This window comes from Rattus norvegicus, chromosome 11, assembly GCF_021556685.1.
Source record: "Rattus norvegicus strain SHRSP/BbbUtx chromosome 11, alternate assembly SHRSP_T2T, whole genome shotgun sequence".
Taxonomy (NCBI): Eukaryota; Metazoa; Chordata; class Mammalia; order Rodentia; family Muridae; genus Rattus; species Rattus norvegicus.
The window spans coordinates 3,227,673-3,236,268 of NC_141544.1; the positions used below are offsets into that span (position 1 = coordinate 3,227,673).

General features: G+C 44.4%; 1 long non-coding RNA gene across 1 annotated transcript; it reads left to right on the forward strand.

Annotated features, from left to right (window-relative positions):
• Positions 1 to 691: 691 nt before the first annotated feature.
• Positions 692 to 7,948, forward strand: LOC134481115 (uncharacterized). Its single transcript, XR_015632876.1, has 4 exons — positions 692 to 818; positions 1,872 to 2,152; positions 6,336 to 6,690; positions 7,153 to 7,948. It is a non-coding gene; the product is annotated as an uncharacterized LOC134481115 (long non-coding RNA).
• Positions 7,949 to 8,596: the final 648 nt, after the last annotated feature.

Sequence of the window (8,596 nt, forward strand, 5' to 3'; positions counted from 1 at the left end):
TTTCATCCTGTTTTGCTGCATTTGATCTAATAAATTCCTTGACCTGAAGTGCCTGTGAATTTTAAGACATTTAAAATACGACTGGTCGATATCGGGTTTGTCATCAATTTATCCCGACTTTGGAAGCAGGTCCAGGAGCTAATTTTTCCTCCCTCTTTGCAAAGAATACATAATTCATGATTCCCATTAACTTCAATACAAGGTATTTAATCCTGTCAAATTCCAGCTTTGTTTGAATAAAAATGGCCCTCCTCTAATTGTGGGTTTAATAAAGCTAATTTTGGTGTGCTATCCAGTGGGCTGCCTCGGAGAGAGGCTAGCAATATTTCCGATATGGAGAATGGCTTAAAGATAACCAAAGGAAAGATAGGAGCTGGGACAATAACCACCAAGGATGTTGGTGACTCAGAAACAAAAGACTTTTTCAGAAAAAAAAATGCATGAAAAGAGCTATTTGGGCAGACTGTGACTCGAGTCATCAGAATATTTGGGTGGGGACTTTATTTTGGGTCTCCTGGAGGCTACATGAGAAGCTAAAACCTAGATGCTGGAAGTTTCTAAGCGTAACTAGGGAAGGAACTGGTCTGAGAGCGCTTCTATGACGTAAGCAGAGCCTGGATGATGTCACAGAGCACTGGACGGAGGTTGCGCTTCTCTTCCACTTGGGGGCGCTAGACTCCCTTGAAGGTGGGTTCACTATCTTCCCAGCAGGGTGTGAAAGCCAGTTCAGCTCCTGAACCCCACAATTGTTCAACAGGCTTTTGGACCCTGACCGGTTTCCGAAGACATAATCTGGACAACTAGGACATTTTCTTTCGGTAAATACGTTTATGAAGATAACTGGGACCCTTGTAGCCCAGAAAGCTAAAAGTTTTCCCTCGTACAGCTAGTAACCGTCTGTTCTGATGTCTTCCAAGTTTGAGAGCTCGGCGGACGGTCTAGGCTAGTCAGTCTAAGAGTTTATTATCCTTTGCTAACAATATCTAATTCATAATTCTACTAAAGTGCCAAAGCTCCTCTCTGTGCCTGTACATTTTAGGAGATAATATTTCTTTTTGATGTTGTTGTTGTTGTTGATTTTTTTTTTTGTTTTCAGAGCTGAGGACCAAACCCAGGGCCTTGTGGTTGCTAGGTAACTGCTCTACCACTGACCTAAATCCCAACCCCAGGAGATATTATTTCTAAATGGCTGTTGCTGCCTACACAAAAGACTCTTCTTGCGGTCGAAGATGCAACAGCTTCACGGAATAAACCTGGGGCTGGGTCAGGATGCATAGTACAGAAAGACAGTGGACTGGTGTGCTTTGTCTCTGGGCAGACACTTGTGGATGTTGTCACATAGCGCATAGTTAGAGGGTAGAAGAGGGGTGTGGCCACCCTCCTGGCTCCTTTGCTATCCTTTATCTGTTCTGCTTGCTTAAAGTGGGGACAGGGATACTTAATCCCACACTGACCTAGCCAGTCAAGGAGAGGTTCCTCAGCAGAGGCAAAGTGCCTGGGGCTGAAGAAATGTGTCTGAATATGTTATTCTGAGCTGTAGAGAACCATTTTTTTTAAATTTTCCTTTGAACTTTAGATTTTGATTTTTGAGAGAGGGTTTTTCTGTGCGTAGATTTGGCTATCCTGGAACTAACTCTGTAGACCAGGCTGGCCTTGATCTCACAGAGGTCTACCTCCCTCTGCCTCTTGAGTGCTGGAATTAAAGGTGTGCTCCACCATTGCCCAGCCCTCCTATAAACCTCTGATTACGACAGAATAAGATTCAGATGCTCAACCCTGTTTACCATCGCCTTCCTCACCTGCTCCAAAGTTCTCTTAGACAAGAGCCTTGGTCCAGCGCCCTCTCCACCCAAACCCCATTGTTCTTGCAGGCACTCACATGGCAGCGGCACCAGCATTGTGTCTGGTTTAAGCAGGAGAGCTCTTCAAACCCAGGCCACGGGCAAGTATGAAGCCTGAACACCGAACGATACCCACAAGACAGTGGACCAGGATCTCGTGGCCTACCACACTAGGTCTACAGCCAAGAAGAAGAGGATGTCTCTGAGGAGGATGAGCACACCATCCTTCCAGAAGCGGAGGAGGAGGAGGCCTTCTCCCCAGGCTCTGGGGGACATTGTGGGCTGCAGAATTTCTCACGGATGGAAGGAAGGTGATGAGCCCGTCACCCAGTGGAAGGCCATTGTTCTAGATCAACTGCCAACAAATCCCTCTCACTATCTGGTCAAGTATGATGGAATTGATTGTGACTACGGACTGGCACTTCACAGCGATGAGAGGATTTTAAAGCTTAAGGTCTTGCCTCACAAAGTAGTGTTTCCTCAAGTGAAAGACGCCCATCTCGCAAGTGCATGGTTACCCTGGTGTCTGAGTCATCTGTAATAAAACCCACTACTATTAAGATCAAAGTCACAGGAACTATGACAAATAGCCAATCACATGACAAGCATCATAGTTGTCAAAGCCTTTTCTGCAGCCTTATTGCAGTATAATTTACATACTTAAAAATCCATTTAAATGTGTAATTTAATGATTTTAAAGCAAAATTTATAGCTTCCTTCCCTTTTTTAATACTCATTTCCCACTAGTTCATATGATATCAAAGACTATTAAAAACACAGAAGTGAAGTCAGGAGAAGGACCAGAGCGGTAAGCAGCAAGGATCTTGATTTGCTAAGACAACAGATACATTGGCAGAATCGTCTGGATAAAACCACTTGGGAAATATTGGGTCTAATCTTAGCGTGCAGCCTCCAGACAAAAAGTTTAAAGGGTTAAGTCATGGGTCCTCCTACATCAAATCCAGTCCTGACCTTGTGTGCTCAGCATCACTTTTGGCCACTTTCATGTTAATCCCATTCATCACTCTTACATGTTGCCTAGCAACTCACTTTGTAAACAAACTTATTTTGGTTCATGGTTTCATAGGTTTTCGTTCATTGTCACATGACCATGAAAGCAGTACGATAGAGCTCAACTGCTAACTTCACTGTCATCCAAGAAGCACCAACACAGGAAGAGACCAAGGACAAAAAAACACCCTCCAAGACATTTCCCAAATGACCAAGTCCCTTAATTTCCTATCTCCTAGTTTCCCGCCACCTTCATACACATCCATCAACAGATGAACTCATTGATTACAACCCACAGGGTCCAATCGATATTCATAGTCCCACCTTTGAACATTGTACTGGGACATTGTGTATCTTAAACCCATAGGGCAGGGCCAGAAGGTTGTGTCAGAGGTCCAAAAGTCACCTCACACTAGAAAGAGCTGGGTAGGTTTCTCAACATCTCCTATTTCTTTCTGGGACTGAGCTACACCATGTCTCCATTGCAGCATTTTGTCTGGGGTGAGATACCATCAGCAGTCAATTGTAAAGAAGCCCCCACCATGTGTGTGCTTGAATGTAAAATGGGACATCTATAATATAGACACACACGCATATACACAGACTCACAGAGAGAGGCAAAAAGGGAAGGAGTTGAGTCTTAGGAACCCTCAAGGAAGAGGGAGTGGAAATATAAGATACAGATGTCAGCGAGAACCAGAACAAAGCAGTGTCTTCTATACACGACAGGACCACTATCCCTCAGCCCTAGCTGACGGGAAAGGGAGAGTCAGTTTTCTACAAAGATATAGCTGGTGATAAGCTGGCCAGGCTCCAGGGGCTTGCCCAAGGCCCATGAATTTATGGGCAGCATAAAGGACTTGAGTGGGTTATTACAGAGGGCCGAAAGGGAGCTTGAAGTTGGGAGAAGGGATTAGGTGGGGATGGATCAGAGAGGAGTTAGGAAGAGACGTGAGAAGTAAATTCTATCAATATATAATGTACAAAGTTCTCAAGGAACTAGTAAAAGTGGTTTTTAAAATACCATATCTGTACTGAACACATACAAACCATTTTTCTTGTCATCTCCTAAATAACAGACCCTCATGATTTCATTTCATTAAGTACAAAAGTAGTTCAGAGATTATTTAAAATATAGGAGGGTCTGGGGAGACTGCAGAGGGGTAAAGCCAAGTGTGTGGTCACACATGCAAACACCAGTGCTTGGTATGGGAACAGGAGGATGACCGGGGCTTCCTGACAGTGAGCCTCACCTCAGGTTCAGCAGGGGACCATGTCACAAGGGAATACAGTAGGGAGTGAAGGAGCAGAACACGCTCTACCCTCCCCCAGCCTCTGAAATTACATGCCTCTATGCACACACATGCACACATACACACATATAAATATGACTATATTATACGAGAGGCTTGCATAGGTTATATAGAAATGCAGTGTCGTTTTATCCAAGGAACCTGAGGACTTTTAGATCATTGGGAGTCCTGGGGCCAACTCTCAGAGGCCAAGATATATCTCCTTATTGTGCAAACAAATCCTTGGTTGAGTGTGTGTCAGTGACTCCACACAGTTCTCCTCCTCTAGGTTCCTGTGTATCACATCTGGAAATACTGAAAGAAATATAAACCAGAGGCTTTGTTGGGGTTTCTAGGCTTGCGTTAAAATCATATTTATCACGTTTTATAAAATGGAAGGGAAATCTTCAGCTCCCAGCAACAATAGACTCAATCATGTTGGCTTCTGTTTTATCCCATTATGAATAGCAAGTAATTGCACATCAATAGCTCCCCATGCTTTGAACTAAATCAGGATGAAGGGATATGTTTCCGTAACACCTATGTGGATAATCAAGTTGAAATGGGGGAGGTATGATGCCTTTGGCTTATGGGAGAGATATGGCTTGATTGTAAACTTGTTATGCAAATAACCCTAACCCCTGACAAATGAATGTAACGATAAAATATACTACCAAATGGGATGGACACTCATTACTTGATTTCTTTTAAAAGAAAAAAAATAACATACTTTAGGATTTTGAATAAGTGTGACCCTCAGAGGTTCAAATACTTGAATGTGTTTGGTTTCCTGTTTGTGGATTGTTTAGAAAGGATTGGGAGTTGTGTTTTTGTTAAAAGAGATGTGTCAATGGGAGGTGGGGGCCTTGAGATTTCAAAAGCCCACCAGGCTTCTCTCTCTCCCTCCCTCCCTCCCTCCCTCCCTCCCTCCCTCTCCCTCTTTCTGTTTGTATGTGTCTCTCCCTCTCCCTCTCCCTCTCCCTCTCCCCCTCTCCCTCTCCCTCTCCCTCTCCCTCTCCATCTCCCTCTCCCTCTCTCTCCTTCTCACAACCTCCCTCTCCCTCTCCCTCTCTCTCTCCCTCTCCCTTCCTCCCTTTCCCTCTCCCTCTCCCTCTCCTTCTCACAACCTCTCTCTCCCTCTCTCTCTCTCTCCCTTCCTCCCTCTCCTTCTCCCTCTTCCTCTCCTTGTCCCTCTCCCTCCGTCTCCCTCTTCCTCTCTCACTCTCTCCCTCTCCCTCTCTCTCTCTCTTCCTCTCCCTCTCTCTCTATCTCGCTCTCTTCCTCTCTCTCTCCCTCCCTCTCCCTCTCCCTCTCTCTCCCTCTCTCTCTCTCTCTCTCTCTCTCTCTCTCTCTCTCTCTCTCTCTCTCTCTCTCATTTGGGGAGCAGGATGTGAGCTCTCAGGATCTACACAGCCAGGCCTGCCTTCCTGCCAGCCTGCTGTCATGGTGTCTACCACGATGGTCCACGGACTCACCCTCTGAAACTGTAAGACGGTAATTAAATGTTTCCTGTCGTACATTGATTTGGTCACGGTGTCTCTTCACAGCAATAGAACAGTAACTAAGGCACACATATTCCTGTCTATTTTTCTAATACTTCTGTATTTATTTCATTATAGTTACCTGTTGACCATTGAACAGTTTTATGAATAAGGTTCAAGTTTAAAGACAAATAGTGACAAATAGGAGTGTACTGCTAGGGGGTTTGGTCTTGATGGAGTGGGTGTGGCCTTGTTGGGGTAGGTGTGTCACTGTGGGCATGGGCTTTAAGACCCTAACCCTAGCTGCCTGGAAGCCAGTCTTCTAGCAGCCTTCAGAGTAAGATGTAGAACGCTCAGCTCCTCCTGCACATGCCTGCCTAGATGCTGCCATGTTCCTGCCTTGATGATAATAGACTGAACCTATGAACTTATAAGCCAGCCCCAACTAAATATCCTTGTAAGACTTGCATTGGTCATGGTTTCTTTTCATAGCAGTGAAACCCTAAGACATACATACAGATATACATATACATATACACCTAGGTTTACACACACACACATACACACACACACACACACACACACACACACACACACACACACACACACCATTTACAGGGATTTTAGATCTAGCCAGGGCCCCTGCAGTTTCGTTGGTCCATCTGATACACGTGTTCATGGAACATGTCTCTCTCTGTTTCTTGTTCTAGGAAGTACGTGGACAACATCTGCAGACTCGCTTCATTTTACTTTATTCTCCTCTTCAGCCTTAGAAATCTCAGCTTACAGAGAGGGGAAGATGGGAACTTGGTTCGATAGCTCTTTTTGTCTGTGGGGAGCTTACATCTCAAGTCACAAAGGGAAAATAAATATAAGAAGAAATAAAAATACACATCCAAACCATGATGGGAAGTTCATATCTGTTCCCCTTAAAGAATGTCCACTTTGGAAATTGGAATCCACACTCAGATGAGACTTTTGAAAAATCCTAATTCTCAAGCAGGCTTTGGTATTTCTCTTTCCCTGAAAAGGAACACCACTAGAAAAAGACAGACGGTACAGACGGTAGGTTGTTTTTTTCCACAAATCGAATCAGAAGCATTTGATAATGAGCATAGAGGGGGCTCTTCCCATGTTTACCAAAGAATAAAGTAATATGGGTGAGGGGAGACATGTAGAGAACAGTTGGTGCCTTATTGGTATTAAAAAAAAATTCCTGAAGTCAAGAAATAATATTTGACAAGAGAAAAAACAAGGTTTTCATTACGCAGAACTGTTTTTAAAATAGCCTTCTTTTTAGTCATGGAAAGAGGGGGGTGGATCAGGTAAGTCTGTAGAAAACTAAAGTCATTCCCATCAAAAAATTAAGAATAATGTGGATTTTTGATGTACTTGAATAAAATTAGAAATTTTAGCTTTCAAAGGGGAAATATTGTGTTCCAGAGAGAGAAAGACAAAGGAGTGTCCAAACCCATACTTGATTCTTTCAATAAATCTTCTGGTAACTCATGTGTTTGTTGATATTAGGATTAAAATGCAAGTTGGATTTTTCGACTTAAGAGTTTACTGTGTGTGAACAGCAGTCAGTGGAAATACTTGTCTTCCGATTTCTCAAAAGGCATGAAAAAGCCACCGTGGAGTTACTGGATTTTGTTTCAAAGACTTTAGCTCCTTGTCTGCAGGGATGCAGGGCCTCAAAGGAAGGGCCCGAGACCTCCTAAGAGGTAGTGTCCAACACCTGGGGCCATGCGCACAGAGGGAAGTAGCCTTTCTCAGAAAATGGAGCTGGGAGAGCTAAAAAATGAAGGCGACATATCGATCAAATCGCTGTAATAGAACGACGGCAGCCAGTTCACAGAGCGAGGCAGCTGTCAGCGACTCGGCCAAGAATGAAGAGAATTTGAAAAGATAATAACACACAGAGTTCACAGAAGCCACTATAGACTCATGGCGTCTGCGAATTTAATCCATGTGCTTTGGGCAGAGAAAACAATCCAAACCAGAGATCCCTCTTGCTCAGACCAAAGGAACGCTGTGCCGTGTCCCGGATGTCCCATGTCAAGGACTCAACCTAGATGCTGGAAGCCTGTGAGAAACCGGAACTCCGTCATTTCATTGCTGACACTGGAAATGGCTCAAGTCTGCACCTTCATTGGAAGGAGAAGAAATAAGTCACACAGCACCGGAATTAATCCTCGTCAGGGTCTGTGTGAGGTCGGAAGTGTAGGGCGCCATGATCAATCAGTAAGCACTGCCTACACTTGTCGGGTGAGCCCACACAAATGAGGAAATGATTATTAAATTTAAACACAATTTCTAATAACTAGTAACTTTTAAGTGTCCGCTTTTAGAACAAGCTTCTAGATTATGTGGTTTCTCAGGCGGAAGAACACCGCAAAAGAAGTGAGTTTGAAACTTCGGAGGTTCCCACTATATGACAGCAAACTAAGAAAAGCATGGAGGTGGGATGTGGTAAAACGAACTAGAGGGAATCTGTAAAACCAAGAAAGGAGAATTCAGAAAACTTGTACGGGAAAGGCCAGCAGCAGGGATGGCTCGGAGGACCGTCCTCGTTTTCAGAGTTTATCACAGCAAAATTGCCAAAGACTGGTAGCAAAAGTGCCACTTGTATCTGTGGACACTCTCTGAACCTACACACACACACACACACACACACACACACACACACACACACACACGTGCGCGCACACGCAAACGCACAGAGAGAGAGAGAGGGGGGGAGGGAAGGAGAAGAGGAGGGGGCGGGGCAAGGGGAGGAGGAGAGCGAGACAGAGACAGACACAGAAAGAGAGACAGACAAGAGACATACACACAGACACACATATACAGAGATATACACGAAGACACACACAGCCCAATTGAGGATTTACAGAAAGACACCCATCAAAGGACCCGGATATTTGGTGCTAAATTAGGTGAGCTTTGTGGAGGAATGAGTGCCAACCAAATT